Source organism: Lithobates pipiens, unplaced genomic scaffold (genome assembly GCF_037356315.1).
Source record: "Lithobates pipiens isolate NorthernLeopardFrog02 unplaced genomic scaffold, aLitPip1_a1.2 Scaffold_13, whole genome shotgun sequence".
In the NCBI taxonomy this organism is placed as follows: Eukaryota; Metazoa; Chordata; class Amphibia; order Anura; family Ranidae; genus Lithobates; species Lithobates pipiens.
In genome coordinates this window covers 296579798-296606909 of record NW_027507718.1, presented here as the reverse complement: position 1 = coordinate 296606909, position 27112 = coordinate 296579798, and the positions used below count along the sequence as shown (strand labels likewise).

General features: G+C 43.6%; 1 protein-coding gene across 2 annotated transcripts in view; it reads right to left on the bottom strand.

Annotated features, from left to right (window-relative positions):
- The window catches only part of MYOZ2 (myozenin 2), a 135805-nt gene that overhangs the window by 67498 nt on the left and 41195 nt on the right, over positions 1 to 27112 (bottom strand). The window lies entirely within an intron of this gene.

Sequence of the window (27112 nt, the reverse complement as noted above, 5' to 3'; positions counted from 1 at the left end):
AATACCTTTTTGCCTGTTCACAAGTTCTGGTGCAAACCGAACTGGGGGGGGGGGGGGGGTGTTCGGCTCATCCCAAGTGGTAGCACAAGGGAGCAGGGTCTGCAGATGATGTCACCTGATGGCCACCCCCTATAGTTATATAAGAACTGTCAGACACCGGAGCTGACAGAATGGCGGGAGCCAGCGTCGGAGGAGAAGCTTATTTTTCTCAGTGGGTCCGTGGCAGTGGTGGCAGCGGAAGACTGTGATTGAAATTGGAAATATATTTATTAAAATTTATTAAACTACACAGTTTTTTTTTTCACATGGGGGGCTGGGATCTAGGAACCACTTTGTTTAAGGGGGCTTCCAGATTCCGATAAGCCCCCCGCCAGCAGACCCCCACAACTACATCCCAGGGTTATGGGGAAGAGATCCTTGTCCCCATCAACATGTTGAGGGCATATGGCCTAATATGATTCAGGGGGTGGGGGCTCACTCATTCCCCCCCCCCTTTCCTGACCGGCTGGGCTGCATTCTCAGATAAGGGGCTGGTATGAATTTCGGGGGGCACTCCATGCTGGGTTTCATTTTTTTACTTTGGCGTGGGGTTTCCCCTCAAAATCCATACCAAACCTGAATGGCCTAGTATGGATTGGGGGGGGGGACCTCCATGCCATTTAAAAAAAAAAATGCATTTTGCATTGTTAACATTGACTCTGAGCACAAGTCGCATGTTACAAGTCGGATAATTTAAGATGCTGATCTGACTTGGATGCAACTTCAATTAAATTCAATGGGCTGAAATCGGACCCAAAGTAGTGCAGGAACCTTTTACAAAAGTCGGATCGACATAAGTCGGACCAGTTAAGATGTCTCTCACAGGGAAACATTGATTTTTATATGTCGTGTAAAACATTGATTCACTGGGACTCTGTTATTGTTTTTTATTATCAATTTTTTTATTATCATTCATTTTGGACAGAAGCACACTAGCATATTTTTTATTTTGATATATTTTATGTTGATTATTTTGTATGTTGACTTTATACAAAAAAGAAAAAAGTTACTTTTTGTAGCATAGAAGCACATTAGGGTGGCTCTGTATTGTGGGGGGGGGCACTCTATACTGTGGTGGTAGGCTCTGTACTGTGGTGGGTGCTCTGTATTGTGTGTGTGGGGGGCTCTGTACTGTGGGTGCTCTGTACTGTGTGTGGGGGCTCTGTACTGTGTGTGGAGGGGCTCTATATTGTGTGTGTGGGGGGGCTCTGTACTGTGGCAGGGGCTCTGTACTGTAATGGTAGACTCTGTACTGTGGTGGGGGGCTCTGTATTATGTGTGGGGGGGCTCTGTACTGTGTGAGAGGGGGGCTCTGTACTGGGGGAGGCTATGTACTGTGGGGTGGGAGTTCTGTACTGTAATGGTAGGCTCTGTACTATGTGGGGGGGGGCTCTGTTCTTTAGTGGTAGGCTCTGTACTGTGTGTGTGGGGGCTCTGTACTGTGTAGGGGGCTTTTTACTGTGTGCGGGGGGGGGGGGCCCTGTACTGTGGGGGGGGGGGGCTCTGTACTGTAGTGATAAGCTCTGTACTGTGTGGGGGGGGAGGCTCTGTACTGTAGTGGTAGGCTCTGTACTGTGTTGGGAGGGGGCTCTGTACTGGGGGGCTCTATACTATAGTGGTAGGCTCTGTACTGTGGGGGGAGCTCTTTACTGTAGTGGTAGGCTCTGTACTGTGTGGGGGGCTCTGTACTGTGTGGGGGGCTCTGTACTGTGGGGGGGGCTCTGTACTGTAGTGGTAGGCTCTGTGCTGTGGGGGGGGGGGGCTCTGTACTGTAGTGGTAGGCTCTGTACTGTGTGGGGGGAGGGCTCTGTACTGTGGGGGGCTCTGTACTGTAGTGGTAGGTTCTGTACTGTGGGGGGGGGAGCTCTGTACTGTAGTGGTAGGCTCTGTACTTTGTGGGGGGTGGGGAGCTCTGTACTATGGGGGGAGTGGGGAGCTCTGTACTGTGTGTGGGGGGAGCTCTGCACTGTAGGGGTAGGCTCTGTACTATGGGGGGCTCTGTAATTTAGGGGTAGGCTCTGTACTGTGGGGGAGGGCTCTGTACTGTAGTGGTAGACTCTGTGCTGTGGGGGGGGGGGGGGAGAGCTCTGTACTGTGTGTGGGGGCCCTGTACTGTGGGAGGGGGCTCTGTACTGTGTGTGGGTGCTCTGTACTGTGGGGGGTGGGGAGCTCTGCACTGTGTGTGGGGGGGAAGCTCTGCACTGTAGGGGTAGGCTCTGTACTATGGGGGGCTCTGTACTTTAGGGGTAGGCTCTGTACTGTGGGGGGGGGGGCTCTGTACTGTAGTGGTAGGCTCTGAGCTGTGGGGGGGAGCTCTGTACTGTGTGTGGGGGCCCTGTACTGTGGGAGGGGGCTCTGTACTGTGTGTGGGTGCTCTGTACTGTGGGGGGCTCTGTACTGCAGTGGTAGGCTCTGTACTATGGGGGGGGGCGGGGTGGGGAGCTCTGTACTGTGTGTGTGGGGGGAGCTCTGCACAGTAGGGGTAGGCTCTGTACTATGGGGGAGCTCTGTACTATGGGGGGCTCTGTACTTTAGGGGTAGGCTCTGTACCATGGGGGGAGGGCTCTGTACTGTAGTGGTAGGCTCTGTGCTTTGGGGGGGCTCTGTACTGTGTGTGGGGGCCCTGTACTGTGGGAGGGGGCTCTGTACTGTGGGGGGGCTCTGTACTGCAGTGGTAGGTTCTGTACTATGGGGGGGGGAGCTCTGTACTGTGTGTGTGGGGGGAGCTTTGCACTGTAGGGGTAGGCTCTGTACTATGGGGGGCTCTGTACTGTAGTGGTAGGCTCTGTGCTTTGGGGGGAGCTCTGTACTGTGTGTGGGGGCTCTGTACTGTGTGTGGGGGCTCTGTACTGTGGGGGGGGGCAAGTGCTGGGTGGGTTAAGCTGGCAAGGGGGGATATGAGTACCTGCACCTAGTTGAGTAAAAAAAAAAGTATTGGTCTCGCTGAGCTAACTTTCTAGTTACATGTGAATTTACTTCTGAAGAAAATGAGGAACAGGATGCAATTGTTACTTTATAACTAGCTGATTGTTTTTAAAGGAAACTGATTAATAATATAGACATTGCTAATATGCCAGTTCCCACAAAACCCATTTTTTTTAGCAAAGGTAGCAACATTGTTCACTATGCACGAGTGAGTTTATGTCAGTTTTTTTTGTTTGGGATTATCGAGAACAATGCAGGAAAATTTGCTTTTCCTGGGCTGATCCTTTACTCTGAGCTGACTATGAAACTACATTCCTTTTTACCAGAACAAGGACTTGTGTGCCCACTCCTGTCATTCCAGAATTCCATTATCCCACTGCAAATTTTACATTGTAAACTTTATTTTTGCCAAGGCTACTAAATAATAGTAGTACACATGCTAAGGCAATGGTAAAGATTAGGGATGAGCTGAACACCCCCCTGTTCGGTTCGCACCAGAACCTGCGAACAGACCTAAACTTCGTGTGAACTTTAGAACCCTATTAAAGTCTATGGGACTCGAACGTTCACAATCTAAAGTGCTCATTTTAAAGGGTAATATGCAAGTTACTGTCCTAAAAAGTGTTTGGGGACCCGGGTCCTGCCCCAGGGGACATGGATCAATGCAAAAAAAAGTTTTAAAAACGGCAGTTTTTTCAGGAGCAGTGATTTTAATAATGATTAAAGTGAAACAATAAAAGTGTAATATTCCTTTAAATTTCGTAGCTGGGGGGTATCTATAGTATGCCTGTGAAGGGGCGCATGTTTCCCGTGCTTAGAACTGTCCCTGCACAAAGTATCATTTGTGCAGGAAAAAAAGTCTTTTAAAATCACTTGCGGCTATATTGTCGGCTCCCCGTAATACAGAGAACACTCAATGAGTGTTCTCTGTATTAGCCGACAATTCATTCATTCATTGATAAAAAAAAAAAAAAAAAAAAAGTGTGGGTTCCCCTAAATTTAATTACCAGGCCCTTCAGGTCTGACATGGATATTAAGGGGAACCCCGTGTCAAATGTAAAAAAAAATTGACGTGGGGGTCCCCCTAAATATCCATACCAGACCCTTCAGGTCTGATATGGATATTAAGGGGAACCCCACATCAAATTTAAAAAAAAATTGACGTGGGGTCCCCCTAAAAATCCATACCAGACCCTTTATCCGAGCACGCAACCTGGCAGGCCGCAGGAAAAGAGGGGGGGACGAGAGAGCGGCCCCCCTCCCTCCTGAACCATACCAGGCCACATATCCTCAACATTGGGAGGATGCTTTGGGGGTCTGTGACCCCTCAAAGCACCTTGTCCCCATGTTGATGAGGACAAGGGCCTCATCCTCACAACCCTGGCCGGTGGTTGTGAGGGTCTGCGGGCGGGGGGCTTATCAGAATCTGGAAACCCCCTTTAACAAGGGGGCCCCCAGATCCCGCCCCCCCTGTTTGAAATGGTAAGGGGGTACAAAAGTACCCTTCCATTTCACAAAGAAAGTGTAAAAATGGTTAAATAAGACAAACACACTTTTGAAAAATTCCTTTATTAAAAATAAAAAAAAGATTCCAGCGGTGCTAATCCACTCTTGCTATCCAGCGACGAATCTCCGGGGTCTAGCGATGGATGATCATATCCAGCGACGGGGGATCTCTCAGTCCAGCGCTGTCCATACATCCATCTTCTGTCTCCACTGCGGAGACACTGCGGAGATCCCAGCGCTGACGTTTCTTATATTAGGAGGGTGGGGCCACCCGTCACCTGACCCCGCCCCTCTGACGCTGGAGAGGGAAGCCAGGGGTTCCCCAGTGACGTGTGGGTGACCCTGCCCCCTCTGATGTAACGCAGGTTTCCGTTACATCAGAGGGAGCGGGGTCACCCATATGTCACTGGGGAACCCCTGGCTCCCTTCACCAGCGTCAGAGGGGGCGGGGTCAGGTGACAGGTGGCCCCGCCCTCCTAATATAAGAAACATCAGTGCTGGGATCTCCGCAGTGTCTCCGCAGTGGAGACAGAAGACGGATGTATGGACAGCGCTGGACTGAGAGATCCCCCGTCGCTGGATATGATCATCCATCGCTGGACCCGGAGATTCGTCGCTGGATAGCAAGAGTGGATTAGCACCGCTGGAATCTTTTTTTTATTTTTTTTATTTTTAATAAAGGAATTTTTCAAAAGTGTGTTTGTCTTATTTAACCATTTTTACACTTTCTTTGTGAAATGGTAGGGGTACTTTTGTACCCCCTTACCATTTCAAACAGGGGGGGCCGGGATCTGGGGGTCCCCTTGTTAAAGGGGGCTTCCACATTCTGATAAGCCCCCCGCCCGCAGACCCTCACAACCACCGGCCAGGGTTGTGAGGATGAGGCCCTTGTCCTCATCAACATGGGGACAAGGTGCTTTGAGGGGTCACAGACCCCCAAAGCATCCTCCCAATGTTGAGGGTATGTGGCCTGGTATGGTTCAGGAGGGAGGGGGGGGGCGCTCTCTCGCCCCCCCCCTCTTTTCCTGCGGCCTGCCAGGTTGCGTGCTCGGATAAAAGATCTGGTATGAATTTTAAGGGGGACCCCCACGTCAATTTTTTTTTTTATTTGATGCAGGGTTCCCCTTAATATCCATATCAGACCTGAAGGGTCTGGTATGGATATTTAGGGGGACCCCCATGTCAATTTTTCTTTTTAAATTTGACACAGGGTTCCCCTTAATAACCATGTCAGACCTGAAGGGCCTGGTAATTGAATTTAGGGGAACCCCCACGCTTTTTTATTTTTTATCAATGAATGAATGAATTGTCGGCTAATACAGAGAACACTCATTGAGTGTTCTCTGTATTACGGGGAGCCGACAAAATAGCCACAAGTGATTTTAAAAAACTTTTTTTCCTGCACAAATGACAAAGTTCTAAGCACCAGAAACATGCGCCCCTTCACAGGCATACTATAGATACCCCCCAGCTACGAAATTTAAAGGAATATTACACTTTTATTGTTTCACTTTAATCATTATTAAAATCACTGCTCCTGAAAAAACGTCCATTTTTAAAACTGTTTTTTGCATTGATCCATGACCCCTGGGGCAGGACCCAGGTCCCAAACACTTTTTAGGACAGTAACCTGCATATTACCCTTTAAAATTAGCACTTTAGACTTCTCCCATAGACTTGTATAGGGTGTTCCGGCTTTTCGAATTTAATGCGAACAGCCCAAATTGTTCACTGTTCGCTGAACAGGCAATGTTCGAGTCGAACATGAGTTCGACTCGAACTCGAAGCTCATCCCTAGTAAAGATAGGAATATGGATCATTGTCCAATGTCCATGAGCTGTCATCCTGATGGCGTTTCGTGTTCTGACTCAAAAACACATGCTGTGTAGCGCTGACAATATAAATCAATGAACGATGGCGAACATTGGCACCCAGATGTTTTGGAACTACATTTCCCAAGATGCTCATGTACTCTGCATTGTAGGTGGTTCGCCATCACTGATATAAATCAATGGCTGTATGCCAGACACTGCATGTTAGCAATGTGGACTACAATTGCAAAGCATAGAGATTCCCTGTCATTTCTATGTACTGTCTGTCTCTCTAGTGCCCAGCATCACTAACTGACATTCTATCTGTGAGCCAACACAAAGGGGTTATGGGATTAGTAGTTCTTCAGAATGGCAATTACTCCTTATGACTATTCACCCGGACTACATGTACCAGGAATCTTTGCTATCATCAGAGAGAATGCTGGGAAGAGCATAAAAGAGACCAGAGACGCACACTACGGTCTCTTCCTCCTGGTCCTGGTATGTGTCGGAACTCTTCGGAAAGGGTGAGGTCGCGGCCTACCATGAGGTGTGTGATATTCCAGCCCAGCCAAGAAGGGCCCATCCCTGCTTGCTGATCATCAGACATCTGTCCAACATCACCCTGATAGTCCATGAGTGGAACCGCTACAAGGACGCCTCTTCAGGAATCGTTGTTCAGAAGGCATTGAATCGTCCTGGTCGTAGGTGAGAGGGCAATTGCCCACCTTTGCAAACCATTCTTTGTTGCTTCACTGGGACACTGTGCACAGACAGCTTTACCCTGGGGAAACACTTTACTGCATCTCAATTTCAACATTGTCATATACACATGTCTCATAAAACTTTCCAAGAAATACCATTGCCGTGTTGAATATAGTTAACGAGCTCCGCCTGCCGGCAAAGACCATCAGGCCTGCAACTGGGACATTACTGTCATTATTACTTAAAGGGCCCTCATACTGTTCTTTTTTAATTCATTTCTCATTGGGATTAAAAGTTAAATAGGCCGGCCTGAGTTTCTACTTTAGAAGTCTTGCCAGAACTAATGTTTAACTCTTTCTTATCCTTTCAGGTCATGTTCAAGTGGTACTCCATTGTAGATACCTGTAAATAATTTACTGTTATCTCCAGATTGTCTTAACTTGTATTATTGTGGAGGAATTCTTCTTCTGAACTAGGACTGTTATCCAAAGTTCAGTTGATCTATTACCTGTTGGTGGAACAAAATTTTACTTTTTCCATTGTTATTCAGTAAACGTTAATAGAATATAAACTCATCGAGTTGTTTGACTTATTACTTTAAGGTGATGCAAAGGTGTCTGAACCTAGAGTGTCAGGTGGATTGGAATGTTCTCAGGGTCATGATGGTGCAGGTAAATCCAAGCAGTCCCCAAGGGGGCAGTGCTGCACATGTGATTTGCTCCGCAATGCTGTGCAGTTCTCATTCAATGTCTGTGCGATCATGGGCGTCCACAGAACTTTTTTCAGGGAGGGGCATCATTTTAAGGTCACCCATGCTCTGACCCTTTTCGACAATGTCATTATAACATTATCACTGTCATAGACTGCAGACATAGTACAGGTGATGGTCAGAGGCTGCGGACATGACACAAGACACTGTCAGAGACTGCGGACATGACACAAGACACTGTCAGAGACTGCGGACATGGCCCAAGAGACTGCCAGTGGCTGCGGACATGGCACACAAGACTGTCAGAGATGGCATTCATGGCCCAAGAGACTTTCAGAGACTGTGGACATGGCCCAAGGGACTGTCAGAGATGGCATACATGGCCCAAGAGACTGTCAGAGACTGTGGACATGGCCCAAGAGACTGTCAGAGATGGCATACATGGCTAGGGTTGCCACCTTTTCTTCAAGTCAAACCCGAACACTTTTGTGGTGCATAGCAATTTTTTGTATAAACTATACATATATTTTGCTACTAAATAACATTTCTAATCATATGAAGTTAATAACAAGAGTCTCCCTTTACATCAGAGTCCACAGAGTTCCCCTTTTACATCTGAACTCGCAGAGTTCCCTTTCACTGTAAGGGGGGACTCTGCAGACTCTGATGTAAGGGAGACCTCTGGGGCTTCTAACATAAGGGATGCACTGGGAACCCTGATGTAAGGGTGAACACTGAGAACGAAGAGGACTCTGATGTAAGGGGAAACACTACGGCCGCTGGTGTAAAGGGGAACTCTGATGTAAGGGTGCTCTGAGAACCCCAATTTGCCTTACTGTACTTACTCAGAGGCAAGAGAGAGAATGGGGGAGACTTCAGTTACAGACAGGGATGGAAGGGTGGTGAGCCCACTCACACCTTAGCAGTCAGCACCAGATGGACCTGAGGCTGCTGGACTTCAAATTTCCGGCTCCCACTTTCTTTTTCTGAGGCACAGCCCCGGGGATTGGAGTGTGTGCAGACACAGAGGGGTAGGGGTGGGGTGGAAGAGGTGCAGATCAAGCCCTCTCTCCTCTCCCATCTGTATGTGTTTGGGGGGGTGGTTTGTTAGTGCTGGCTTTAGGGGCTGTGAAAGAGTGTAACAGACACTCTCAGCTGAGACAACCACTGAAAAGCCATAGTCCAGTCTAAATAATGTGTCCGGGTTTCAGACAGTCTGAAACCTGGACACATGAACCCAAACCCGAACTGTCCGGGTGAATCCTGGACAGGTGGCAACCCTATACATGGCCCAAGAGACTGTAAGAGACTGCAGACATGGCACAAGAGGTGACCAGAGACTGCATACATAGCCCAAGAGACTGTCAGAAACTGCATACAAGTGGCGGGTGACAGAGAGAGACAGGGGGGGGTGACCAAAAAGTGGGGGTGACAGAGAGGAGTGTGACAGAGAGAGACAGAGGGGGGGTGACAGAGAGGGGGGGGGGGTGAAAAAGACAGAGGGGTGAGAGAGAGGGAGTGACAGAGAGGGGTGATAGGAGTCATCACTCCTGATCCGATCCCTGATTCCAGGGGGGGGCACTTGCCCCCCCTTGCCCCTACCTGCGGACACCCATGTGTGCGATGCAAATTCAGTCATATGAACCGTATGGCTGAATTCACTTCGCATTTGGACCAAACTCGTGCAGGAACCTTTTCTTTGCCCGCACCAGAATTTAGATAGCATGGGTATTCACACCCATGCGATCCAATTCCTGTCGGAATTCACAGTTCGTACTGCGATCTATGAACCGATCTGGGGCTGTCATTAGGTTTGTATTGACACCACAGCGGTTCGCACAGGGGAGTGTGAACCACTGGCGATTCAGGTGTGATGCGGGAATCCGCAGGGGATTCCCAAGGTTACCCACATTGCACCAGGATTAACCAAGCCTAACTGTCAATGATTCTCTGGGTGAAGGCAGGATCAGGATGACAGCCCCAGGGCATTCAGCTTTCAAAAAAAGAAAAATCAATAGTGGCAGCTCCCTTATTTCTGTCTTTACGGTTTTCTCTAAAGTACATATGAAATATGTGTACAAAGTGTACAAAGGGCAATGTAACATTATTTCATTAACCGTTTGACTTTCAGAAGATTTACTCCCCTTCATGACCAGGTAATTTTTTGCGATACGGCACTGCGCTATTTTAACTGACAATTGCGTGATCATACGACTCTGTACCCAAATACAATGTATATCTTTTTTTTCTCACAAATAGAGCTTTCTTTTGGTGGTATTTGATCACCTCTGAGTTTTTTTTTTTTTTTGCGATATAAACAAAAAGACAGACAATTTTGAAACAAAAAAACAATATTTTTTACTTTCTGCTATAAAACATCCAATGAAAAAAAACAATTTCTTTATAACTGTAGGCCAATATGTATTCTGCTACATATTTTTGGTAAAAAAATCCAAACAAGCATATGTTGATTGGTTTGCGCAAAAGTTATAGTGTCTACAAACTATGGGATTTTTTTTTTTTTTACTAGTAATGGTGGCAATCATTGACTTATAGAGGGACTGCGATATTGTGGCAGATATTCTGAAATGAACTGCCAATTTTGATACTTTTTGGGGACCAGTGACACTAATACGGCGATCAGTGCTAAAAAAAATAAGCACTGTCAAGTAACTAATAACACTGTCTAGGAACGGGTAACATCAGGGGAGATCAAAGAGTTAACTGCTATGCAGGGACACACATTTATTCTCTTCCCTCCTGTCAGAATGTCAATCTGCCTTGTTTACATAGGCAGACCACCGTTCTGCGTTTCTGCACTATAATCGGCGAGTGCTGGCAGACATCGAGTCTGCAGTACCCACCGCTCGGCTTCCACTGTGTGTGATTATAGCGGGAGTGAGCCGGCATGTGCGTCCCCTACCCAGAAGACCTAGATCACACACACACACACACATATATATATATATATGTATATATGATCTGGAACAGAGGTGTCGCCCTATAGCAATAGAACTGCTATAGGGCGGACCTTAAGTGGTTAGAAAAATCCCCATCAAAGCATTTAGCATCTGAAACAGTACAGCTGGCCAAAGATGGATCAAAATTTGGCCAGTTCTGCAGGGAATGGCTGAATTACGATCCATGTGTGACTGCTACCGCTTGATAGAAGTCAATCTAATAATCAATTTCTGTAGAGCAGGCTTGTTAGAAAATGTTTGCAGTGTATTTTGGCAAAGAAGGGTCCCCACCGTCAGAATATAATGTCTGACCCACGAAGATTCCTCTATTGACCTCACTTGTGTGGGTGCACAATTTTTTTTTTCACTCAGCCCACTGGCAGAATGGAAACAAATGATGCATCTATGGCCAGTCTAATGTTTACCCTTGTCTTCCACCCTAATTAGATTAAAGGAGATCAAGGCAAGCTAACACTGTTGCTCTACAACAGGTCACAAGTTGCCATCTCAAACCCTTACCATACTCCACCCAGTTACCTATAGTACCCCATATGGTTGTATGGTGCATACATGTACACTCCCTCTGACCTCCCACAATACAGTGCTTTGTGCCTGAACAGGACATTGTGATTGGCTGCAGTGCAACCCGAGGAGGAACGTCCACATGACACCTCACTTGCCTGAGGACTGCTGGGAGGAGATAATACTTGTGAGAGAGGTAGTCCCCAGAGAGATTGGACTGTTGTAGATCTCCTGTGGGACTACAAAGCCCATAGAATGTGTGTTGGAGAGGGGAGGAAAGGGAAGCAGAAGCCAGGGGTTTGGGGCAGGCTTATGTACAATCTGAGAGGTAACTAGAGACTAGGCTGCCATAACTGCAAGGAGGGCAGTTCTGTAGGAGAGACCTAGCAAGTTGGACGAAAGGGCCATCACATGCTTAATCACAGACTTCATTGTGATGAGAGACAGTTGTGGGCCACAACTTCCTTACCTACAGTACTTTTTTTTATTTTTTTTATTCCTTCAGTACTTTTTAACCACTCTCCACCCGCCCCCAGTAGTGTTACTGCAGGTTGGCGGAGGCTGCCCACCACTTTCAGAACCACTATGTCCATCGGACACAACAGATCACGGTAACTGGCTCCTTTGAGGGGCCATGAAGGCACGTGATCATTATGCAATCACATGATCTCAGTGTCGCCACAATTGTTATGAATGGGTTTCAATGATAGCAGTTGTACTTACTATTGTGATGCTATTAATAGTCACTAGTAACCACAGCTGTTATGAATGAAACCCATTCATGACAGTTCAAAACAGCACAAAACAGCAAAAAAAAATAAAAATACCCCCCCCCCCCTCAAGTACTACAGCGTCAGTATGGTGCCTGAGAATTTACTCTGATGAAAGCATGTAATAAAAAAACTAGTAAAAATGAAAAAAAGTAAAAAAAGTAAAAACGAATTTTTAAAAATGAAATAAAAATGATTTAACTTTTTTTTTTTAACATACTGTCACCAGTCAGTATCCCTGATCACCACCACACCAGTCATATGATGATGCTGTACTGGACCTTGCAACTATGTAAAAAAATAAAAATAAAAAAAATAAAAACTGTGAAAGGATAACTTCAGAAAAATTGCCATGCCTCTTACTAAATACCTCACACAAAGAGATAGGCCATCATTACATCGGGATTGATCAATTTTAAAATATATACCATAGTTTGTAGATTCTTTTTCACAAACCAATTAATATACAGTACCCTGAAAAAGTATTTATACCCCTTAAAATTTTCCAAATTTTTTTATGGTTCGACCCAAAACGTAAATGTCTTTTATTGAGATTTTGTGATAGACCAACACAAAGGGCACATAATTGGGAAGTGGAAGGAAAATTATAAATGTTTTTGAAAAATTATTACAAATAAATATCTGAAAAGTATAGCGTGCATTTGTATTCAGCCCCCTTTACTCGGATAGCCCTAACTAAAGCCCTAACTAAAAGTGGAACCAATTGCCTTCAGAAATCACCTGATTGATAAATAAGGTCCACTTGTCTGTAATTTAATCTCAGTTTAAATACAGCTGTCCTGTGAAGCCCTCGGAGGTTTGTATTTAATCTCAGTTTTACAAACAGCATCATTAAGGCCAAGGAACACACCAGACAGGTCAAGGATAAAGTTGCGGAGAAGTTTAAAGTAGGGTTAGGTTATAAAAACATATCCCAAGCTTTGAGCATCTCACTAAGCACTGTTCAATCCATCATCTGAAATTAGAAAGAATATTGCACAACTGCAAACCTACCAAGACATGGCCATCCACCTATGGTAAATCTGGAGGAGATGCAGAGATCCACAGCTCCAGTGAGAGAATCTGTCCACAGGACAACTGTTAGTCGTACAGTCCACAAATCTGGCCTTTATGGAAGAGTGGCAGGAAGAAAGCCATTGTTTAAAGAAAGCCATAAGAAGAAGTCCTGTCTGCACTTTGCGAGAGAGCCATGAGGGGGACACAGCAAACATGTGGAAGAAGGTGCTCTAGTCAGATGAGACCAAAATTTTACTTCTTGGCCTAAAAGCAAAATGCTATGTGTGGCGAAAACTGGACATCACCCTGAACACACCATCCCCACTGTGAAACATGGTGGTGGTAGCATCATGTTTTGGGATGCTTTTCTTCAGCAGGGACAGGAAAGCTCATTCGAGTTTATTGGGAATATGCATGGAGCCAGATACAAGGCAATCTTAAAAGAAGAAAATCTGTTAGAGTCTGCAAAAGACTTGAGACTGGGGCGGAGGTTCACCTTCCAGCAGGACGACAACCCTAAACATACAGCCAGAGCTACAATGGAATGGTTTAGATCATAGCATATTCATGTGTTAGAATGGCCCAGTAAAAGTCCAGACCTAAATCTAATTGAAAATCTGTGGCAAGACTTGAAATTGCTGTTCACAGACATTCTACATCCAATCTGACAGAGCTTGAGCTATTTTGCAAAGAAGAATGGGCAACAATTTTACTCTCCAGATGTTCAAAGCTGGTAGAGACATCCCCAAAAAGACTTACAGCTGTAATTGCAGCGAAAGGTGGTTCTACAAAGTATAGGTCTTTATGGACCTTGTTTGTGCACTGGTGTGCAGTCATGTTCGAACAGGAAGGGCCCCTTCCCAAACTGTCTCCGCAAAGTTGGGAGCATGAAATTGTCCAAAATGTCAACCCCCACCCCATAATACCCCCTCCACCAAATTATTTGGACCAGTGCACAAAGCAAAGTCCATAAAGACATGGATGAGCGAGTTTGGGGTGAACAAACTTGACTGGCCTGCAGAGAGTCCGGATCTCAACCCAATAGAACACTTTTGGGATCCACATCAGTGCCTGGAAGAATGGTCAAACATTGCCATAGACACATTACTAAACCTTGTGGACAGCCTTCCCAGAAGAGTTGAAGCTGTTATAGATGCAAAGGGTGGGCCAACTCAATATTGAACCCTACGGACTAAGACTGGGATGCCATTAAAGTTCATGTGCGTGTAAAGGCAGGTGTCCCAATACTTTTGGTAATATAGTGTATTTGAAGAGGCGCATTTACAGGCTGAAAATAACACCGCAAGTGCTTTTTTGAGAGGGGCTTCTTGGCAGAAAAAACATTTAATGCACATAAACACACCTAAACATGATGTTTAGGCGCGTTCTACGTTTCAAGTGTAAATTGATTATACTGAAAAATAAGCTGAGAGGATGTTTTGCAAAATAAGCTTATAAATGCGTGTGTGTGTAATATGAGTTATTAGGGGGCTTTTTATACTGCTTTTCTCTGTCAGAGGTTTTGGCATTTTCTCCAGACACCTAGTGTGTATGGGTCCCAAAACATGTATATTAATAAACTATTTAATGTGTACGTGCCACTAAATCATTTCCTAAACATTGCATTGTGAAAAAACTCAAATCTTTACAACTCCTTAAAATATCTATAGTGTATTTTCTGTATAATGCCTATTGCCCACGGGTAGAAAAAATGCTGCTGTTAGAGGCATCTGGAATTCCCTTTTTATGCCCCCGAAAGCGGCTCTAGGTTATCTAATATGCAGATGCCATTACAGGCATATTTTGAAGAAGCATTTAGGGGCAAGAAAAAAAATTGCCCCAAACCTGCACTCAGAGAGGATTTTTACCCTAGGGCAGCAGACAGCAGTAAGCTGTGTTCTTAGCCCTTGTACATACACGGAAAATGTCCGATTGGATCGCGTTGTCGGATAATCCGACCGTGTGTGGGCTTCATCTGACTTTTTCTGTCGGAATGTCCGACCAACAAAGTTTGAGAGCTGGATATAAAAAATTTTCGACAACATGATCCGATCAGACTTTGTCCGCTCGTTTGTAGAGAATTCCGATCGGACAAAGTGCCACGCATGCTCAGATCAAATTCCTACACCAAAGCTATTGGCTACTAGCCTGAACGTAGTCCCATTGTAACTAAATAACGTCATCACTTTACGAACGATCGGATTTTCCGACAACTTTGTCCGACCGTGTGTATGCAACACCAGTTTCGGACAAAATCCGTCGGACAAAATCCAATGGATTTTGTTGTTGGAATGTCCGCCTGTGTTCAAGGGCTTTACAGTTAGCTAAGCACTTTTGCTTGATCGTCTTCATCATAAGTGTGAATTAATAATACTTAAATTATTATTATACGTATAATACTGTTATTATACTGCCAACATTGAATACATATCATGAAGGTATACCTTTTGTTTCAGTATATCGTGCTAGTTTCCCTCGCTATTGGAAGGACTAGCAAAGGTTAATTCAAGCCATCTTTCTTGGAAAAGAATTTGGTCATGTGTTTTCCATTGGTGACAGCAATGTCACATGAACATATTCATCAACTCAAGGTCATCGAGGTGAGCGCTGTGGTAAAATATGGTCCTATTACCCAATAAATGCAATTGAACTGGAGGAGATTGAATAAACTTTGATACAACACAAAGAAATGAAGCCAGCTGCTTTTAGAGAATCAGGTTGCCATGGAGCGTATCTACTCCACAGCAACAGGATGATGTGCTAAGTGTGTGAGCAATGATGAATCACTGATACTATTATATAGGATGAGGCCGGCCTGTAGAATATGCTGTAAATGAAAAAGGGTACAATTGACAATGAACGTTACTAGGGCAGAGATGTATGTAGAATTTTTTTGTGCACAACTGATATTTTTAACAAGTTTATTGTGCACTTGTGATTATTTACACAACAGTAATTTTTTAGGCTCGGTTCACACAGCGGGCGGCATGACTTGCAGCGCCGCGACCTGCACACGATCAGCGGCGACTTGCAAAACGACTTCTGTATAGAAGTCAATGCAAGTCGCCCGAAGTCGCCGCAAAAGTAGTACAGGAACCTTTTTTCTAAGTTGAAGCGACTTGAGTCGCTCCTATTAGAACGGTTCCGTAGTACAGAACGGAGTGCGACTTGTCAGGCGGCGAAGTCGCCTGGACAAGTCGCCCCTGTGTGAACCGAGCCTTAGAGGTAGAAGGACCAAATTGTGTTAATGTTTAGATAAATGGAATGGTGGGACTAAAGTGCCATAGGTACAAGAGATGCAGCTACTACAAACTGCTTGGGACATGAACTGTGTTTGTAGATTAGCAGACATCTCAGCATTGTTTTAGTGCTTCAGGGTCCTTTGGAAGTCTCTCAACCAAAAATAATTTATTATTCTGGCAAATACTATGTTCAGAGCCAAACTTCAGGCTCTGCGGGTAGGAGAGCTGTGGCTCTGGTACAGCAAAGCAATATAATTGTTTGTTCTCCATTTTCTCTCTCTCCCTGTCCATTCACAGAATACAAGGTATTCTGTGAATGGACAAGGGGAATTCCAGTCATTTACCTGCCCTTCCTCTCTCCTTGTCCATTCAAAGAACACCATTTGTATTGTATCTGAAAAACCCTTTAAAGTGGAAGTGAATCCATCAATTAAAAAGTTTAAAAAAAGAGTTACCTTCCTGGCACATCACATTAAATGTGCTCTCAACCAAACTGTCCAATGGCTGGTGTCTTAACTGATCACATGTGCAGCATCAAGGCATTTTGAAGATTAAACAGAGGCCAAGCATTCTTGGGTGAAATCAATAGAAAGTTTACTTTCAGTTTAAAGTGGAGTTCCACCTATAATTTGATCTTTATATGAATCATTACCTTTCTGCTAGGATAACAACATTTGGCAAAAAACTTTTTTTTTCCATTACTGTATCTGGCTTGTTGCTAGGGTGTCCCTTATAATCTGCCTCGAGGTATGTCATAACCTGCGACACCTGTGCTCTTGGAAGATGTGTGTCATCATTTCCAGGAGTCAATGGGCATTGCATGCTCGGCTAAGGCTTCTGGGTTTTGCTGGAGATTGATTCATTATCTTTATTGCTATAACAATGGGGCGGGCCCTTCCTCCGTCACCACCCATTGTGATGGCAATCAGGCACACTGCCTGCACTATGCCCTGTGTATAATGCGCATACGCGAGATCGGGAGGTGCATGATGGCTAGCCAGCAGCACCTTATCCCGGAACCCTGGTGAGCTTCACATGCCCACAATCAAGATGGAAGCACTCAGGAAGATGCAAAAAGAGTAAACTAGTAAATTATAAAAAAGATGTACTCGAACCGCGCTTTAAATGTAAACATGATTTACTGTATATTATAAGTACAAGCAGAGGGGATGCCGAAAAAAAAATATATACAGTATCTCACAAAAGTGAGTATACCCCTCACATTTTTAAAAATATTGTATTATATCTTTTCATGTGGCAGCACTGAAGAAATGACACTTTGCTACAATGTAAAGTAGTGAGTGTACAGCTTGTATAACAGTGTTAATTTGCTGTCCCCTCAAAATAACTCAACACACAGCCATTAATATCTAAACCACCGTTGGCAATAAAAGTGAATGCACCCCTAAGTGAAAATGTCCAAATTGAGCCCAATTAGCCATTTTCCCTCCCCGGTGTCATGTGACTCGTGAATGGGGAACAGGTGTGTTAAATTTGGTGTTATCACTCACTTTCTCATACTGGTCACTGGAAGCTCAACATGGCACCTCATGGCAAAGAAAATACAAATAAGAAAAATAATACTGCGCTAATCTGTGAAAGAATAACCATAGCTGCTACATACGAATGTTACAAGTATTCATATAAAGATAATTGGTGAAAAATGTAGCGCTAATAACACAAACCATATGTTCATGTCGTAAATTGAAATGAATAGCAAATAAAATATTGATTAGTGACTACATATACATATAAAGAATAATAAGTCCAAAAAAGTGTTCATAAAAAAGTGAAAGGACCCGCCACATAAAGCGCTCAGCCTCCAGATGGATGACCTCAGCAGTTGTATGTACTTCTTTAGTTTAATAACATCAAAAGAATGGTATAGGTGGATACTCTTACCAGAGTCGGTGGATCTGCGTATGGTCAACACCAGATCATATAGGCATGTAAGGCTCTCAATGAAGAGAAGATGGTGCACTGGATCCTGGATAGTCCTCCAACTTTTCAGGCCACACAGTGATGTCCTCAGATGACCTCTGTATGGTGAAACCCAAGGCGGAACAGAGGTATCAACAGGGAATATACCACCCAAAGGTGGTTATCAATCGCTGGGAGCAGGTGGTATGTAAGATTCCCTGTTGATACCTCCGTTCCGCCTTGGGTTTCACCATCCAGAGGTCATCTGAGGACATCACTGTGTGGCCTGAAATGTTGAAGGACTATCCAGGATCCAGTTCACCAACTTCTCTTCATTGAGAGCCTTAAAGATATAATAAAATATTTACAAAAATTTGGGGGTGTACTCACTTTTGTATATGTGGGCGGAACTCCACTTTAAAGGTTTGATGTATGTGATCCTAAAGTGTTTGTAACCCCAAAAAAAAAGAGATCCTGTTCCCTCATAGCAGGTTAAACAGCACAGTGCTTGTACTGTCTAAACTGTAAAAATGTATAAGTGTTTTTTTTTTTTAAAACAAAGCCTCTATATACCCTTTTCATCTTCAGGCCAGTCATGTGACTCCCTGCTTTCCTATTCTGATCCATGGGCTACAAAGGGAGAGGCTGAACAGCCAGCACAGTGGTCACTTGACCCCCGGCTGATGTCAGAGTGAGGTCTTGGCCCCTCCCACTGTAGCCCTGGATCGGAGTAGGATAGCAGCCGGGAGTCAAGTGACCGGCCTGAACTCTCTAAAAAAAAGGTATTTAGAGGCTTTGTTTAAAAAAAAAATAGATACAGGGGAGGGGCTGGCAGTAAATTACATTTGTAAGGTCACAAACACTTTAAATAGACAACAGAGATCAATTGTACCAATTCTTATTTAACATGCCAAAATATGTCTAGCTCTGTACCCTTTTCCATAACATAATAAGTCATGACATCATTTTGGCATCTATTTTTAGGCTACCATAATAATTTCCGATCACTAGTTCAAGATATACCACTTTGAATTTTGCAATATTTTAATTACTCTAGGGAGTAACAAGAAATGTGAATTATGTACTCAAGGTCTAAGGAATGTCCACCCTTTTTACATGCAGTGCTTCAGCCTGATACAGGACTGAGTAATGTTTTGTACATGGAAGAAGAATTACATAATTTGTTACACTAATCTAAAACTGGCTAGCAGTTCCATTTACATCACAGAAAGCATCTACAAATGTTTATGGTTATTTAGCATTACATAATGTCGAGATCAAAGAAATTTTAGTAAGAAAAACAGCAAAGTCAGTACTGAAGGCATAGAATGCAGTGGTAAAATATTAAAATTAAATTAAATTAAAAAAGGACATCCGTGCAGGTGTATACATACTGCAGAGTTAATTTTGTTGGCAAAAATATTTTAATGAAATTAACACTATTTTAGTCTGTTAGCACTAAAAAAATTCAGATGACTAAAATATGACTATAACTAAAATGGCATTTTGGTTAAAAGTCTATGCCTAAATTGAAACTGAAATTTGGCTTCAAACTTAACACTGACATACAGTTGTATTTTGCAAACAAACTCTACATTTTACATTAATTTTGGTACTGCTTAAATGTATGTGTTTGGATGCACGGTTTGTATATGAATTATTTTTCCTACAAGATCTCAAAACAACTTGTTGACTGCAAAGAAAAGAAGTGCAAAGCGAATCAAACACATCATCTTACAGCTCATCTAAAACAGTAAAATCAAATACATTTTTAAAGCAGGCTTCAAATCAAAGGCAAATTCAGTACATTCATTCCTTTGGATGACTAGGATTGACTGGTTAGATGGTTTAACCTGAACTGAGTTAGGAAAAATATGATTTTGGCTGCAGGTGAGGGTGCAGGATAGAAACACAGGTGGGTCCATCTTACTAGCAAGCTACTGGTCAGAAATACAGTAAAACATTGGATTGCAAGCATAATTTGTTTCAGAAACATGCTTGTAATCCAAAGCACTTGTATATCAAAGCGATTTTTCCCCATAAGAAATAATGGAAACTCAGATGATTTGTTCCACAATCATTTATTCATAAGTCCTTCAGTTTATAGAACATATAAAAAGATTATAGCAATGTGATAGGTTATGTAACCATAAAATGCCCATTCACAAATGGAAGCCTCCACAAGGGGATTAGAAGCAAAATCCAGCAGGGGCTACACAGTATAAAAGAGAAGAGAGGCGCCTCTAAGTGTAGCAATATGGTTACATTTAATGAAGGTACAACATTTAGCAGTTTACACGGTTGATGATTAAAACAGGCACATCTAAGTATGCAGGCATCCGGGGTAAAGCTGTCCACATAGACCATCCTCCACACCGTGGCTCTCACCGCTGTCAGTCTGCAATCTTGACTTGGAAGACTACCCTGCAGTAGAATGATCTGAAAGCAAGGCTTGAATCACTCATGGAGCACAGCATGGAAGGGACGATGTCGATGGCAGTGGAGGATGGTCTATGTGGACAGCTTTACCCCAGATGCCTGTTTTAATCATCAACCGTGTAAGTTGCTAAATGTTGTACCTTCATTAAATGTAACCATATTGCTACACTTAGAGGCGCCTCTCTTCTCTTTTATACTCAGTTGGGATGTGATGTTAATCTTATATCAAGACATTGCGTGTTTATCAAATAAAAATTTATTAAAACATCTAGCTTGTCCTGCAAAGCACTCTCAAACCAAGTTCCTTTCAAACCAAGGTTATACTGTACAACGTAAAAAAAGACAGGAATAATATAAAGAAACTAGCTCAAGCTAAAAAAAAAACACTGTTCCACAGTTCTTAATCTCTGGTAATCACTCATCTGGGATGTTTTTTGTACATTTTTCTGGTACTCAATCTATACAGATTATGGAACCTTGGGGTTGATTTAATAAAGAGCATTTGGATGATCCAGAAGAGGATTGGGAGAATATCATATGGTCAGATGAAACCAAAGTAGAACTGTTTGGTAAAAACTCGTCGTGTTTGGAGGAGAGAGCAACCAAAGACCAACGTACCTACTGTGAAGCATGGTGTGTCAACATCATGCTTTGGGGCTGTTTCTCTGCAAAGGGAACAGGACGATCCGTGTACATGAAAGAATGAATGGGGCCATGTATTGTGAGATTTTGAGTGCAAACCTCCTCCCATCAGCAAGAGCATTAAAGATGAAATGTGGCTGGGTCTTTCAGCATGACAATGATCCCAAACACACTGCCCGGGCAATGAAGCAGTGGCTTCGTAAGAAGCATTTCAAGGTCCTGGAGTGGCCTAGCCAGTTTCCAGATCTCAACCTCATAGAAAACCTTTGGAGGGAGTTGAAAGTCCGCGTTGCCCAGTGACAGCCCCAAAACATCACTGCTCTAGAGGAGATCTGCATGGAGGAATGGGCCAACATACCAGCAACAGTGTGTGATAACCATGTGAAGACTTATAGAAAAAGTTTGACCTCTGTAATTGCCAACAAAGGATATATAACAAAGTATTGAGATGAACTTTTCATATTGACCAAATACTTATTTTCCACCATAATTTGCAAATAAATTCTTTCAAAAATCAGACAATGTGATTGTCTGGATTTGTTTCCACATTTTGTCTCTCATAGTTAAGGTATACCTATGATGACAATTACAGGCCTCTCTCATCTTTTTAAGTGGGAGAACTTGCACAATTGGTGGCTGACTAAATACTTTTTTGCCCCACTGTATGTCTTTCCCTCCTTTACTTTATTTTAATAAACAATTATTAAACAAAAAAAAATCTGAGATCAGTCATGAACTAATAGGAGCTAATGGTGAAGTAAAATGTGGAATTAGCTGCAATTGAAAAGGGAGACCAGACCAGTAGGAAATGTCATGTGGATTCATGCCTGTACATCATAGAGGAATTTGGGGTGGTGGAAAGACTAGAGGAAACAATGCAGAGAGAACTAGTAGAAGTTAATGTGATCTAAGATGCAGAGAGGATCACCAGGCAAAGCCATAGCAGAAGTAACTGATTGGCAACTATCAGTAGGATGTACTAGTATAGGCCAATCTCCAGACAACTGCTTGCCTGATCGCGCCCCAGTTTCCTAACCACAATGCTGATAAATGATGACTAATTCACTGGCTTCAAGTAGTTGCCTTGAAAATTATTTTAGCTAGACTTTTTCTTAACATCAAGGAATAATCAGAATCAAAATAAAATTATATGTTATAATTTGCATGTTTTATGTGAACTTCAGTAATCTCTGCAATGAAAGTGAAAACTATAGTTTGCAATTAAAAGCATGTAGAAGTTTTCACATTTGGGTAAAAGCCCAGCTTCAGCCCAATTTGTTTTTGGTTTGGGAGTTATGCCGTGTACCCACAACCAAACTTTTAGATGGACTGAATTCCATCAGACTTTTCGATGGAGTTTAGATGGACTTCCGTCGAATCAGACTTGTCTACACACAATCACACCAAAGTCCGACGGATTCGACCATGATGACGTACGACCGGACTAGAATAAGGAAGTTCATAGCCAGTAGCCAATAGCTGCCCTAGCGTCGGTTTTCGTCCGTTGGACTAGCATATAGACAAATGGATTTTTCGACCAGACTCGAGTCCGTCGGAAAGATTTGAAACATGTTCTATATCTAAAGTCCGTCAGATTTTTCAACAGCAAAGGTCCAATGAAGCCCACACACGGTCAAATTGTCAGATGGATTCGTTTCGTTAGACCTTTGCTATCGAAAAGTCTGGCCGTGTGTACACGGCATTAGGAAATAGTTGAACCTCTGCCAAATGTATATTGCTGTCTATATCCCCCTCTTCGAAAATGTCTAATCCCTTTTTATTTTATGTGTCAGAACAGGAACCAATAGGAAATCCCCTCAAAGAAATTAAATAATAACACATTTTCTAACAGAGGAAAGTTTGGAACATTTGTCAGGATTTTTGTGCTGCATTTGTCCACATAAAAGAGGGTTTCTCCTCACTTACTGCTTAGGTGATAGATGAGACAGAAAGAGAAGCAAGAGAAATCACTTCAGCAGTAAAACAGGCAGTGTTTCAAATGACATCAAGCAACAAGGGGAGGAAATGTTTAAAACATGTGTTAGTTTTTTTTGCCACCTGCGACTTATTGGGAAATATTTACTTAATTTCCTTTTACACAGACACAGCAGGAGGTGAAAGGAAATCTCTCCAAGGTAAATTTGATGCTCTTTTTTATCAGAACAGGTGCCCCCATTGGATGATATCTCCTCACCTCCTTTTGCACTGACACCCATCTTCACCAGGACAAATAAAGGGAATGAATCTCCTCAGCAGACACAAAAACAACAATAAAAACCCGAACAAGGATATGACCCTTCTACAGTTTAACCAAAACTGGGAAAACATTTTGGCAGATATATACTTTCACCTTGAGTGTGCACAAGGGATGTGCCAGGTGTGCCTAGGCACCCCCTAAATACCCCTGTGCAGCGTATATTCCCCTTGCTGCCCAGGCCCGTGTAAACTGTGTTTACTAGGCTTTAGTTTATGTATGAACAGGAAGCCGCTCAGTACAGAGTATTGCCCATTCATTCACTGTCCAGTGCAGCTGACGCTGCAGAGAAAAAGGGCCTTTCTCTGTTGCAAAAGTGAGACATCGGGGGGTCTTTTTAGACCCCTGATACATTTTAAAACATTTGTTTACAATTATAAGTGTGTGTGTGCATATATATATATGTAGCACTAACCCCCGAAGGAGCTGCTGGTTATTTTTGGGCTTACCGTTACCTTCTGTTCTCCTTGTGGCACGTCTAGGGGATGTCCCATGGTAAATAGCCCAGTAACTTGAGACTGACAACAGATCCACTTTCAACTTGGGACCAGAGGGTTGGGAAGGAAGTTCAGCTACTCTTAGTGTCAAAGTAAAAAAAACACTGAAGAACTTGCTTACTTTGACTGCATCCAGAGAATAGCCATTCACAGCTGGATGGTCACCCAGGTTGGACAGTCCCTCTCTCACAAGGCCTAGCAGCCAACAAGGTGCTTACTCAGGAACAAGTCTCTGCCACAGACGTTGTTGCAGAAGGTACAAAATAATGTCTCTGCCACAGACGTTGTTGTAAAGCATGTAGGGAAACTAAACTTGAAACGCTTGTAGGATACCTGGATCTTTCAGCCTGCTTGGCGATATCCACAAGACCGGATTCTCTCGGTTACTTCAGCCCTTTCAGGCTCTTGTTAAGAAAACCAACCCGTACGTGGTGTTCTTCTAAAGAGTCCTCCCCTGGAATGCTCAAAGTACTCTGGGTCTCTCCTCGACCGGAGACGGCACCCAACCACCTCAGAATCCTCCTTTCGTTTCCTTGCCTCGGGCTAGCCAGCCCCGAGGCATTAAAGTTGGGTGGATCCACACCCCAGGCCAAAGCCTTCCTGGGAGGCTGGTCAGGAGGACCAGGACCATGAAGTCAGCACATCATGCTGGACCAGAACCCCGAACCACGTGATGTCCGCATCTTAAATACCCTCTCCCAGAGGGCACAGTGAGAGGGCCACTCCCACTGACCTGTCTCCGAAAGAGAGTAACTTAAGCACCTAAACAGACCATAGTTCCACGCCTGCCACAAGAGACAGTGCCCCCTGTGGCCAGGCTGAACATCTCACAGTCCAGTCAGACTGATGCAGAGGTCCAATTTGGACAAATAAACCCAAACCAAACTGCAGTTTAGGCAAAGTTTAACTTTGAAAAAATGCATAGCGCGTGCTCTTCAGGAGCTGCCGCTACATATATATATATATATATATATATATATATATATATATATATATAAAGTGTGCTTGAGCTTTGGGGTGCACACCCTAATGCAATAGTCTGCACACACCAATGACTTTATCATTTAATCAGGGATCGGCTTCAGGTTTGCAGCAGTGCAGAGTCTGTACTGAACCCTGGCTGTTCAAGGTTCATGTACTGGCTGGACTATTTGGCCCCTCTTCACAAAACTCCTGCTGAAAGCAGCAGGATACCATTTATTCAATGACAAGTTCCTGCTGTTCAGGACACACAATGTCATTGGGTGCCAAGATGCAGACGGCTTCTGGCATCCTAGTAACCACTTTCGCACTGCCTTCCAAATAAGGTTGTGACTGCATTTGGTCAATTACATCAGCGAACAGGCATGGAAGCTGTCAGTTGTAATGTGGATCATCGGGATCTGATGATTTTTGTAGATTACCATGTTTTGTTTTGATGATTTCGGCAGGGATTTTTTTCAGCTGGAACTTGGTGGAACTCAGTTCTACTGCCTCTGACTCACGCTCCCTGCTCACCACTATCACTTGTAAACAAAGAAGTCCGGATTCTATGTTTACAAGTGACAGCTTGTCTCCCAACGGCTCCCGAAGATCTCCCAATGGCTCCCACAGGGGTTTAGAGAGTCAATCCACCACCTAGGGGGAGTTCCTGCATCTATTTACTGGAAAAAAAACCCTGGCCATCAGTTATCATTTATTATAACTGATGATGAATCTGTATCACTGGACAAGTTGGTCAGGAATCCCCCACCATTTTTGTTTGCAAACAGGGTCTGGTATAGAATTTAGGGGGTGACTCTACATTACTTTTTTTTGTGTGGGGCCATTTTTCAAACTGAAATCTGGCCCAAAAACAGTCTTCCCATGCTTGGGGCTGTGCCCACACTGCACAGGTCAACTGTTCAGTTTTGTCTAGGGGATTGGAGAATGGAGATATACTTACCTAATCCTCCAAGATCCTCCCCTGTGGCTCCTGCCCCCTCGCGGTATAGACCTGCTCTGGATGTGAGGATGTCAGGAACAGTCCACCACAATATTGTGGGGAAGTGGCGTTTGCAGATGAAGAGGAGGATCAGGTGAGTATAATCTTTCTCCAATCCTCTGACAAGTCAGTTGACCTGTAATGTGTGGGCACAGCCCTCTGTATGGCAAAACCTTTCTTTTGCCTGGACTTGAGCTTTAAATTGCCAGATCCTCATCAAGGGTCATTTGTTTTTCAAAATCGTCGTTTTTTATAGTGCATCATAACAAGCAATGACAGTACACCCGTCAGCATCTTTTGTATTGAATTCGGGAGGACTCCATATATTTTTTTTGTTGTGTGGGCACCCCCTTCATAATTTATACCAGACCCTCATCTAGGGGCCATTTTTTTACAAACAGAGTGAAACAGCAGGGAAATGTCATTAAGCCGCAATTTTGTATCTTTGTAAATGTCACTTTCACTTTCACTGTAGTATATCATACAGATGTGCCACTTCATAGGCAGGTTTAAAGCAGAGAGCAAGCATTTTATTTGAAGGAAGTGTTATTTTGTATGTTTTCCTTTAAGCCTTGTTAAAAGAACTGCACCCTGCTAAACAGTAGTTTTAGTTGCATTGGTACATGTCCCCCATGGCAGTGTCCGGCTCCCTATGCCTTTTGTTTAAGCATACCCTTCATGTTTGTCCCCCATTGACTTAAGTGGGATCAGTTTGGCGAATGTTCCAAGGATTAAACCCAAGCACATTTGGAACATCAATACAACTGGCAGTGAAAAGCGAAAAAAAATTTTGTCTAGAATTTGGGCTGAGTTGTAGTGTCACCTGTTCACACAGAGAGAATGGTCTTTAGGAGGTTACTGGAGCTGATAAATAGTCCTATGCCCACCTCTCCTTCCGTGATAGGACTATTATAACATTTTGCTTATGCCCTTTACTTGTTTACTCTTTGCCACCTATATTTTTGATCCAGTCACTTGTGTAATTAATCTATGTCTTGGTGTTCCTAAGTATACTGCTGTGTACCCATTATATAGTCCTCTTCAACTTTGGCTCTGCTCCACTAAAGTTCTGGCATTTGTACTTGCTTCCCTTGGAAGCAGGATGTGACAGTACTGCTAATGTTAAACACAGTAGTGGATTATGGTCCAGAGATTCAAGATTTCCAATCTATGAAATGTTTATTAGGATTG